General features: G+C 40.4%; 1 protein-coding gene across 11 annotated transcripts in view; it reads right to left on the minus strand.

The window, feature by feature from the left end:
- PTPRM (protein tyrosine phosphatase receptor type M) overlaps positions 1–12650 on the minus strand; it is a 799491-nt gene that overhangs the window by 63072 nt on the left and 723769 nt on the right. The gene's annotated exons all lie outside the window — the stretch shown is intronic.

Here is a 12650-nt window from a genome sequence, read left to right on the forward strand (position 1 = left end):
GAATTTTTCATTTATGGCTCAATTTTCTCATGTCATCAAACATATCTGCATTAGAGTTCTTTTTACCCCTCTTAAACTACTGCCATGAAAGAAAGTTATTTCTCCATCATTTAGCTATTTATCTCCATAATACTCAAGAGTGAAATTTTAAAAAATGGATAACATTACTCTTCCTGCTAACAATTGGCAGATATCCCAGGGAAATGGTATATAGAATGAAATGAGCCTCTCTAGGAAAAATGGCCCTTTTTTTGTTTCTAATATTTTTCTTATTCTGTGCCATCTGTCAAATTCATCCATTTTTTTCTGACTTCCTAAAGTGAGAGAGAAGTTAAGAGTTTTAAGTAGTTGTACTTCCTGTCACTGAACGTGATCAGTATCTCCTTCCTCGCTCTTGGGAAATATGAGTATTAAAAAACACTTTCTAATGGAATGGGATAAAAAAGTGGGAAACTAGGCATTACAAATGCCAGTGCTACAGACATTACAGGTATAGAAAGTTGAAATTTAAAATTTCTTTGAATCCCGATTTTTAAACACCTCAAAACTCTATGTGATGCTCACGCGTATTTGAGGGTGTAAATGTAACAGAATAATTCTTTATAAGCAAGGAAATGAGAAAAATAAAACTGCAAAGGCATGGTGAGGCACATTCTATATGTGAAAGCAGACAAATGTTCAGGTCCATGCTGGGACCAGGACCAAGTTCTACTGTAATATGTTGACATTATATATTACTGGATTTGGAGCTCGAATATTTGAATGTGAGATTTGCCTCTGTCTTTTAACTAGTTGTGTGATTTTGGGCAACTTACTTAACCACTGTGAGCTTCAGTGTCTTCATCTTTTTTTACTTACATATTGATTTCAATAACACTTCTCAGGGTTATTTTGAGAATGCGTGAAATTAATGCACACTTAGGAATTTTATAAAGAACAAAACATTAGAACAAAAACAAGGAGCATTTAAAGATATTTATTAATGGTTATTCCTTGGCTGAGGCCTGGAGACTGAGCAATGGTAGCAGACCCAAGGGGCCCCTTCAGTCACCTCTCTTTTGTATAATTTTCTTCTTCCTCACTGTCAAAGCCTCCTGCCTTTCTCTCCACGACTCAAACTTCTACCATTCCTCCTGGCTACTTCTGGCTACATTCTTACCCTCCCTGTGAAAACTGACTACACTTCCTGATATATCTGTGTCTAGTCCCCTAATGGGACCTTGTACTCCACTTGCCAGGAACTTGCACCTGCCATTTCGGCCCGTCTCATGACCTGTGCATGCCATTCTCTGATGTGTAGGCTGAAGATTTCAGTGACTTAAATCTGAGGTTACAGAGGAGACAAGTAAACATCGGATCCCATCAATCATGACATTTCTAGTTTGCAGAGAGGTACATCCATTGTGTACTTAACAGCTTGTTAGTTATTCACAAGAAAAAAAAATACCCTGAGTCCATCTTTGTGCAAACAGATTGTCTTCCCAATGTGACCCATGAAACAAAAGCATGGCCCAGGTACATTCTATCTCCTTCTCTAGATACATGGGCTTGTGCCACTCTGAAAGTTCCAGAAATAATTCTGATGACAATGACTGTAGTGAATGCATCAGATGTTCCAGAATCATGGTGTGTACTGGCAGGAAAATAAAGCTACCTCTCCCCTCAGTGCCCAAGAGGAATCTTCCCAGAGACCTTCTAGGTGAGGGGCAAGTTGCAAAGTGAAACTCACTTGCCCTTTCTTAGGTTTAGACCCCCTCGTGATTACTTCAAGTTCTCCCTGGAGAGGAACGTGGCTGTTGTGGTTACTGCACTTTCCTTATGGCACATCTGGCACAGAGCATGAGCTCAATGAATAAATGAATGAATAAGTCTATATGCATACATGTAACCTGTATTACTTATTAAAATGTTATAATTAATATATATATATAAATATTAAATAATATTAATATATATGAAATATTTGTATGGTTCCCTTTCTTGAGCTATATTTTGGAGATTATCTGTAGTTTGAAAGCACATTGCCTTTACTCCTTTCCAATTCATTGAGGGGAGGTGTCTTTTGCAAGATCTGAGTTTCCCTGCATCAAGGTTTTGCCTCCCAACTTAACTCCATCCATTTCCGTAAATCACCGGAGTGCCATCCTAGTGTCCCAGTAACTGCTCTCTATTGAGGGTAGTGGTTCTCAACCTGGCTGCATACTACAATGACTGTGGAGCTTTTAAAAAATTGTGATGTTCTTACCCAAAAGACTGATTTAATTGGTTGGGATGGGGGTTGGGTCTGAGTGTGTTTTCAAATCTCTCCTGGTGGAGAACCACAGACCTACAGCATCAAGGGCATTTGACTCCACCTTCAGACCTAACCACCAGGGGGTCTGGTATAAAGTGTAATTGTGGAACACCAGAGATTTGTTTATTTTGAATCTACTGATGAGTCTAATCCTGTACACAAGCTCTTTGAATCCAGGAATCCCACTTCTTTCTGATTTAGAAGAAACCAGTCATAAAATGTCATCTAGGAACATGGCTGTACCACTTCACCATTGGGCTGAGTGTCAGTTAAGGTGACACAGATATTTTTAACATCTACATAAATTTGGGTTATCTGTAAAATAAAGAGTGTTTATAAGCACTAGTGGTTCACTTGGGTGATAATGTATATCTTAGTCTTGATGATATTCTTACCCACTGACCTGGACTAAAGAATAAAAAACAGATTAGGACAGAAAAATGAATTAGATGACGTTCTTTTCAATGCTAAAATTAGGCACAGGTATCTAGAAGAACTAAAACAATTTGGGGTTAAAATCTGAAAAAGCCTATTTTAAGTTGATCCCAGAAAGGAAAAAAAAACATGCTAGGAGAGGGTCCCCATTTCCCCTAGGACATTTTTGCTTTCTCTTCCCTGTTTCTTCTCTCCTTCACTTGTGGGGCACTGTGCGTGGTCAACATGTGAAAGTGGCCCCCTTCTGCCACACCACATGGCCCTCTCCCTGACCTGGTCACCGTGGAAGTTCAACAATAAAACTGCTCAGGGGCGGGCACTGGAGATTCTTGGATGATGATTCAAGATATTTTTGTGAATTTTCATTCAAATCTTGCTTTTTTATTTTGAAGAGTGAGAAATGGAAAAAGGAAGACACTCAAATTTAAGGGATTTTAATGCAAAAATTGTCAATCCCAACTTTTTTTTCTTTTTGACATGTTTCAGATTATTTCCTGAGATGTGAATAAATTATGACTCAGAGATCCAGGTCTCCCAACAGTATCAAAAAGCACACTGCCAATTGGGGTGGGCAGATTTAACTGACACCAAGGCTACTCCATTTGATTTTAGCAGCTCCTAGTGGGGTCTGAGTGACTGTGGACATTGTGAGCCAACCTTACGATCCACAGATGCGTGCCTGGTCCACAGGGTGGGTACTGCCAGCAGCCACGCCCTCACGGGGCTGAAATTTGGTGAGGAAGACCACGAGAGGGCCAGTATTCCTCTGCCTTATCTGTCCGTTTCCCAAAAGCTGGTATGGCCAGCACCCTTACCATGAGGAGAATAATCGACAGAGAGGTCACTGGGGATCGCTCACAGAAAACAGGCAAACAACTAAACTCTCAAGACAAGGAATCTAAAACAGCGGGCAAAGGACTCTGAAAGACCTCCCTCCCTCCAGGTCTGAACAGCTGCAATCGACAGCCCCAGGATTTGATTTCTCCAGTTCCTGGCTGAGAGGGAGCCACAATTGCTGTGCCCGGGCATTTACAGATGTTTGCACAATAGGCAAGAAGGTTCTTCTCAGCAGTTGTCCCCTTGTGGGACTAAAGTGTTTGAAAGGTAAGCTCTCAAAATTTCAATCATATCAGACCAGTAATACATTATTTCCCTCACAATAGTTGGCACACACAGACCTCTGCTGAGGAGGAAATGCGCAGAGGGGCCATTCTTACCACCACCAAGCCCTCAAGGAACAACAACAACAAGCAGGAAGAACTAGAGCACAATAAAAAAATTTAAAAGCCATGAAAAGCGTAAGTGAAAGACATTCAAAGATGGACTCTATTGTGTAAGATAAGTTCTCTAGTTCATGGGAAGTGAGACATATTAAAAATTATAATTTCAAACCTTGATAGATGACTTGTACCCCTTCTTTTCACATTCTAATTTCTATGCAGTATGTTTTCTGTGTTAACTAGAGCTACGGAGAAGTCAAGGTCCTTTAAGCTCACAGTAGCATATTAGAGTTTTTTAAAGAGAAGATAGTGTAATACGAACTGGTATTCAATCATAAGTAGAATAATACCTAACTCCTTTTGTGCACTTAATATTTCCTAGGTCCCCTTTGAAGTATTTTACATGTATTAACTCTTTGAATTTAAAAACTTCAATCCTGTGTAATGGGTGCTATTGTGTTTCCCCATTTTACTAAAAGGACATTGAGGTAAGGTGTCCCAGGTTACAGGGCTGGTGGATTTGAAGCTGACTTCTGAGGTCTGACCCCAGTGCATCACACTGTCTCCATTTGAGTGTCAGAAGCGTTCTACTTGATGGCCTGTGCTACAGTCATCACATTCCCGGCAAGAATAAAATAGAAGAAAACCCATGTTAACCACGGAAAACAACCTCTTTAAGTTTTTTTTTTGTATCAGGTCAGTTTCCTCCTTTAAAGCTCTCAAGGTCCCACTGCTACAGAATAAAATCCAACTTCAGGAGCCCAGCCAGTCCCCTCCTCTGCCCACTCCAGCCTCTCCACATTTCCTGAACACAGTATGTCCTGTTTCACTCCCTCCATTTCCATGCCCAGTGCTTTAGCCTCAGCTGCATGGCCTTTCCCCAAATTTCCAGAGTAGCTTCACAACTTGCCAGAGCTCATCTCTGAAAAATGTCATTTTCTCATTTAAAAGTTTCCCAAGGAGTCTCCATTGCCCCTAGAGTAAAACCCACATTCTTTAATAAGGCAAACACACCCTGTGCCTGGACTGGGGTCTGCAGTCTTGGCTGTTACTGTCCCAGGTGCCACTGCTCCTGGCCAATTCCTCGAGACCTCCTTATGGATCCTCTGCCAGAAGCCCTCCTCCCACTCGTGTTTCAATTCAAGCCCACATGTCCTGCTGGTTCAGCTGGGCAGACTAAATGTCACTTCCTCAGGCAAGTTTTCCAAGACCCGAGTCGTGGCTCCCATTTCTTCATAACATTTGATGTTGTGGTGCCCGTGTGTTTTAGATGCATGTCATCCTTAGCGGAATGGGAATGTGGATCTGCCCGTCCAGGCCACACGGTTTCTACGCCTTCTGGTCTCATAGCTAGCTTGCTTTGCTCATGGCCCTGGCAGGAATTTGAGTGTGCAGCCCATATCCATAGGTAAGCGCTTACCTGCTCTGTGCCAGACATTCTGTGAGGTATGGTAAGGGATGCAAAGGTTGAGTAATAGAAATAGAGCCCCTACTTTTAAGAAGCTTGTAGTTGTATAAGGTAGAGATAAGGCAAGGACATATCACTACACTCTCATGTAAAGTGCAGTAAAAAGGTAAGTGTCCTAAGACTTACAAACTGCAAACTGAGATGTGCACACCTCTGGAGACACATGGAGACTTTCCAAGGGGTATGAGTAGTCTTAAAAGTATTAATTTCCAGATACTTAACTTCTATATGGACTCTACCCAAACTGATCTCCCCGAAGAGCCCCCATGCGTGATGGTCTTTCTCACACTTGAAAAAACTCTCACCCATCTCCAATGTTACGATGCGGCAGTGCTGAGATGAAAAAACCTACAGGTCTAAAACAAAGTATGTTTCCTGTCTGAAACACACTTATTTCTGTTAAGGGTAAAACCTGGTGTTAGAAATAGGGTGTTTTGGCTCAGGTTGGGATGCTCTGAATTCAGATCACCCAAAGTGCTTATTCTTCCATGGAACCAGCAAGACCGCCAAATATTGGATGAAACCCATGTATGCAAGTTTCATTTGTTTTCCTTCAGGTTTGGTATTATTTCATATGTAAGGTAGTTAAAATACATTTATAACATACCATAAAATAGTTATCCTAATTAATCAGTATTCATTGTATCTTAGAAAATATTTAATTTAATATTACATATCTCCTATTGACAAATAAATGTATGCAAACATATGACAAAAATTTTAGGTAGCAACCTAAAATTATGTTCAGAAGTGGTACATAATTTTGTCAAACTTCTTTTGGGGATACACAAGCAAAACTGTTTGAGGGCCACTGTCAGTAAGTGATGTATGAGTATGTCTATGGTAGTTAAAATCAGGAAGAAATTGTATTTCACTGGTGAAGAGGCAGCGGGAAAAGAATTATTGAGATTGGCCCTGTGCAATGGGCCTTAAAGAGTGGATATGACTGACAGGTAGGAATGGGGGTGGAAGGTGGGGATGGCAGGTTCTCCAGATGGAACATCCAGTAGGTGCGACTCAATGCCACCTAAGAGGGAAAGGGGACACACATGGACCCATCTTGTGAAAAAAAAAAAAGAAGAGATATTTTTATAAAAACCATGGGTTCAGATTTCATGAGTAGAAGAAGACAGATATTAAAAACACAACTAGGAAGAAATCTTTTGGACTGAAAGTTTGGGCAAGTCAGAGGAAGAAGAGTTTCGTAGTCTGAGCAGACCCTGCGGGAGATGCATGAACTGCAGAGGAGGTTTTTACAGGTATGGGCTCAGGTTTTAGAGGTGAGTCCACAGCAGGAAGGGAGCGAGAGGAGGGAGGAAGGAAGTTAGAGGGAACTGGGAGGGCCCAGTGGTTGGAAAGTGAGCCCAGCTAGCCAAAGTTCAAGTCAGAGGGAGCGCCGAGCTCTCCTGCGGGATGCTGACAGATGTCAGTGTCCAGAGTGGAAGAATCTACTCTACTGAGCAAAAGAAACAGGAGTATGTTAAAAGTGAATAGTCGGTGACCACAGGATGGCCACGGGGTTTGAAAATTAATCTGGGGAATGTAATTTAGCGGTTACCAGAGGGTAAGGGGGTTGGGGGGTGGGAGATGAGGGTAAGGGGGATCAAATATACGGTGATGGAAGGAGAACTGACTCTGGGTGGTGAACACACAATGTAATTTATAGATGATGTGATATAGAATTGCACACCTGAAATCTATGTAATTTTAATAACAATTGTCACCCCAATAAATTTAAAAAAAAAAGTGAATAGTAAAAAACAGTAAATAAAGAGATCATGCTTTGTATTGATTGACAGGGAAAACATTTAAATATTTTTCTCCAGATATATTAACAAATGTTAAAATAACCTATTCTGAGGATGGCTCCCTGGGCATCCAAATGGCTACTGGAGAACAGCAGTGGAAATGTCCAGGCAGTGATGTCTGGAATCCCAAGCACAGTGGCCGTGTGGCTCCAGGGCCTGATTCCGTCTGAGTGGCACTGTGAGGAAGGTCAGAGCTGTGCTGGGCAGGGTGATAGGCCCCCCAGCTGGCGTCACACAGCTGGCACACCCAAGGCTTCCCTGGTGGGCCAGGGCCAGGCTGGCTCAGGACCTGGTGGGTCATGGATGGGCTCCCATTTGAGTCCGACTGGGGAAGATCGGGGCTGCCTTTGGAAGGAGATTTTGAATGAAACCCAGCAGGACTTGCTGTCCCTTGTGCAAGACTGTTGCTTTTTCAGCAAAGGAGCTGAGGGCTCTTGGCTGGAAAGTAAGGGGGATGACAAGGATGGTGGACAAATAAAGCATATCGTCAATAAGCCCTCGGCCAGGTGGGCTTTATGCGCAGGGTCTCATTTATTCACCACTGCAGCTGTGTACGTTTCCATCTCAGGATGATGAAGGCTTAGGAGACTAAGGGACTTTGAAGCTGAGATTCCAGCCCAAGTCAACCCACTATACTTCCAATTTCAGAGTGACCCGAACAGACTAGGGACCTTGTTTGTGGACATCAGTCCTCTAACCACCTGAAGTGACTGGTCCTGGGAGCGGGAGGAGTAACTGTGTGTGGTGTGGCGTACACGCTGATTGGTGCACGTACAGAGAGGGAAGGGACAGTGACCCTATGGGCTATGGAGCTGCAGAGAGCCTAGGAGTCCTTGCTTTAGGCACTGGCCTGGCTTGGGCTTGGTCAAGTTCTTTGGCATCCAGTTTATTCCATTGGAACTGAAGATCACTGAAGGTGGAATATGAAAGTGGAAAAAGATGGATTTATGCATTTATTTTAAAGCTCCTGCTCATAAATAAAAATGGCCCTAAATTTTTGATCTATAATTATTATAATTGCTGCTAATCTTGATAATCTTGAATAAGTATTATGAAGCCAGTTATTCAGCATTCAGAGCATTAGATGTCTCTTCAGTAGTTTTTGAGTAAGTTTTCATTACAAAACTTTATGTGTTTTTTCAATATGATGCTTCCTTAACACTTACGTCTATAATTTTACATTTAGTAGCTTTTCATTTTTGTGGGAGTGAAATGTAGAAGGTAAAATATGCCACCATACTTTACGGACTGAATCTGCCTCATGTGTCACAAAAGCGATAACGGTGACACAGAAAACAGCTGGCTTCTGCATTAATAATCCTTAACAATACTTTTTTGATAGGTGCATTTGCTCTCCCCTGAGGCTACTGATGTTAAACTCATGGAATTTTTATGAATAATTTTTGGTTTCGGCTGCAGAAAAAGAAAACCAAAGTTGAAATGGCTCGGTGCATGAGATGTGATTTGCTCATTGTTCTGAATAGCGAAAAATTCCTCCCCCCACAATTTATCATTTTAAAGGAACAATAAAAAATCAACTCAGGAATTAGAAGCAAACACTGAGAATTATTCTATGATGGGGAAAACGTTGGAATGCTTTATTTAACCTAAAGTTAAAACAGCATTTTCTAAGGATAGCTCTCATGTGAAGTACCCTCCATACTCAGAATTACAGGGTGGGAAATGTTCACCAGTCCACTGGAATTTTAATTTAGTGACAGTAAAAGAAGAGAGAATAGGCATTGGAGCTACAATAAAATACACCTTTTTAGAAGTAGTGTCAAAAGCGATGACTTAAATAATGATGTTAAATGGTGTTCTCAGGTAATAAATTTCAGTGGTTCCCACACAATGACAAATCCTTTCTTACACTGGAGTAGTCTTTTCCCTTCCCCTGGCTTGCTCTGGTGAGCAGCTACTTGCTGATTACCCTATTTCGTCTAAATTGGCTCACAGGTGTGTGCTCTTCTGATAACCTAAAACTAGGCTACCCTTTCTGCGCTATCCATGAATAACATTTCCTCTCAAACACATAATCCACATGTTGATGTTTACATTTCACTCATATCATTCCCTAAAATTCCCCTTTCAGACTGAAATAAGAAAGTATGTCAATATTAACTGTGCAAATATTAGTGGCTTTCTCTAGATAATTAGTTTCATGGAATGTTGAATACACCTAAATTTCTAGGTGTATTACTACAACATATGAAATATGGACTGGACTCCAATAGGTCTTGTCAGTTTGAATTATAAGAAAATTGGTATAAACCAAACACTAAATGACAGGCTGCATATAAATTCTAAAATAGCCTGTCTGTAGTGTCAGTCACAACCCTTTAACCAGTATCTCTTTTTTGGTTAATAATCATCTTATTCACTTATTCAATTAAAATAATGATGAAATATTTAAAAACAAAAGAATAAAGAATAACGTAGGAGGTATTATTTAATGTCTTAATAAATATATATTTAATCAATAGCCATTTTCTTCCTAAGAAATACAAGGAACTTAGTATTTCAAAATTCTAATCTTTTCATTTTTCATATTCATAGTTTTTAGATTCTTTGTCCCAATATGAGTTCATCCTACCTCAATTAGTCATTATTATAGTCTCTTTTTTTTCTGTTGTAAATTTTTATATACCTTTATACTCGTTACTGTGGTTTTTCTTAATTTATCTTTTCTACGATCAAGTTCATGCATTTCCACACCACTCTTAACTATGTCTCAAGTCACAACTAAATGAATAAAGAAGCACATTTAAAAACAAAGTAAACTAAAAGCAAAATGAATCAAGAATTCTGAGTGCTTCTTTCCTTTTCCCCTACCTGGAATTTTAAGACGTCTAAACAAGGAAATAAATGAAAATAGTGGCTTTGAGATATAAATTTGTCATAATATTTTTAGAAATTTTCTTTTTTATTAAACAAAAGCTATATGTGTTAAAATTAATTCAAGCAAAGCATTTAAAAATAAAAATCTGCAGGACCACCCTTGGGAGCTTTCAAATAAATTATTTCTGATACACAAACATGTACACACTCCTAAGCATTTAGATACATTTATGTGTTAATCCCAAATAAAGATTAAAAAAATCTTTAAAAGTCTTTTAAAAGTAACTGGTTGCTCTCATACCACATATGCCATGTGATGACTTAAATCATAATCATGTGTTTTGTTAAAAATAAAACCACGACATATTTTTATCTATAAAAACATTGGCACACAAACTCAAAACCAAAAGGTTCTTCCAAGTGATATAAATGTTCTAAATGTTAAGAAAACTTAGGAAAAAAATCTTTCTATTTGTAAAATAGAAGCAGAATAAGATTGGTCTGATTGTGTTGCTAGGAAATTTGTTTTGGAAATTTGTTAATAAATTATTGATGAAAAATCTTAATATCCTTTTTGCTTTCCCCTGTGTGAGTAGCGAGCCTTTGGGTGTGGGCCAGGGTGGGGGTCACCTGCAAGTACTTAAAGCCGTGGGCACGACCAGTCACTAGTGTAGTATATACAGTTTATTGCTTGCGCATAAATATTTTACTGGGTATCTATTTTTTAAAGAACATAAGCATGATACTGTTCTACCACTTTAAAAAAGAACAACAGGGCCGGCCCGGTGGCTCAGGTGGTTAGAGCTCCATGCTCCTAACTCCGAAGGCTGCCAGTTCGATTCCCACATGGGCCAGTGGGCTCTCAACCACAAGGTTGCCGGTTCAATTCCTCGACTCCCACAAGGGATGGTGCGCAGCACCCCCTGCAACTAAAATTGAACACGGCACCTTGAGCTGAGCTGCCACTGAGCTCCCGGATGGCTCAGCTGGTTGGAGTGTGTCCTCTCAACCACTCAACCACAAGGTTGCCAGTTCAACAACTCCCGCAAGGGATGGTGGGCTGCGCCCCCTGCAACTAGTAACGGCAACTGGACCTGGAGCTGAGCTGCGCCCTCTACAACTAAGATAGAAAGGACAACAACTTGACTTGGAAAAAAAAAGTCCTGGAAATATACACTATTTCCCAATAAAGTCCTGTTCTCCTTCCCCAATAAAATCTTTAAAAGAAACCCACAGTTGTTTAAAATCATTGTATACCCATCAAGTGTTTACTCTGTGGTCCTTTCCCTAAGCTGATATGCAGTGCTTGGGAGACTACCTGCATTTCCTGGGACTACACTGTGTATAAGTAATCTCAGAAGTGACCCGGAGGAATTCCTTTCAGTTCAGCCCCACTCTGTCTGCTACCTCCTGTGTGCAGATCACCACTGGCCTCTTTCAGGCATCTAGTTACCCTCTAGCCAAGGAGAAGACAGTGTCTAATCAGTCCCACCCAACAAAGAGAGGTCACAGAAGCAGGCCAAGAGCACACATCATTCCCTTTACTTCCCCTCTGCTCCTCCGCCATGATTGTTCTCTTTTCCAGAAAACAGTACCTCAGCCCCATTTTGTTCTCCAGTGGTTTCTTCGCCTTCCAAAGCTACTCTCTAAAACATCCTTGTGCAATTCTTACCTTACAAACTGGTTTGGACTAAGCCTGTTGGGATGGAACCTGTCTGGCCTTTGGAATTAAGCTGTTTTCACTTACATGCAATCCAACTTTAAGTATGCATGAGGGAAGCTTTCAGACACAAGCCAAAAGAATGTCCTTTGCTGCTAGCAGAGCTGCCCGGTTCTGCAAGACTGCAAAATTGGAAGGGAAATATGCTTCTCCCAGTTAAGGATATAGCTTATTGCCTTTCTAAGCCATGCTTATTTTTTGTTTAAAAGTTTACGACCAGTGATGATCATCTTTGTACTGTGGAGAAGGATGAAAGATGTTGGTGAAAACATACGTGTTTCTCTTTGATACATCCTTCTGGAAAGAAGCATGAACATGTGTAGAATGTATTAGCTTTTATGCAAACTGCAAGTATCCACTACACTTGGGTTAAAGCCTGTACTGCCTGTGTGCCATAGAGAGATGTATCTTTTGGAATCCACATAATCATAATGGTAATAAGAATTGTAGCTGATATTGATTGAGAGGGTACTTGCAGAGCTGGTATCTGAGCCTAGCCAGTCTAACTCTTTAGAGTCTACAGTCTAATTAACCACTCTGCTCCATAGCCTCTTGGAGGGAAGAGGTCTTGTCCTAGTTACTGACATAAAACATGTTTGTATATGGAAGGAATTTTAGGGCCATGTTTCAAAGATTTTATTGTGATCATGCTGCATAAGCAAATGAATGTTTATAAATAAAACCAATAATAGGGCAATTCCTAACAGGACTTGAAACTGTAACGTTCCAAAGCATTTTCGAAAACACCATCTACCTAAAAGAACCATTGCTTAGATTTTGTTCTTTTTGGACTATATTCAGCCCTTCTCTAGAATCATGCCTCCTTAGCAGTTAATAAGCATTTCCAGATTTCAGTGGTACCACTGTG

This window comes from Rhinolophus ferrumequinum, chromosome 19 (assembly GCF_004115265.2).
Source record: "Rhinolophus ferrumequinum isolate MPI-CBG mRhiFer1 chromosome 19, mRhiFer1_v1.p, whole genome shotgun sequence".
NCBI lineage: Eukaryota > Metazoa > Chordata > Mammalia > Chiroptera > Rhinolophidae > Rhinolophus > Rhinolophus ferrumequinum.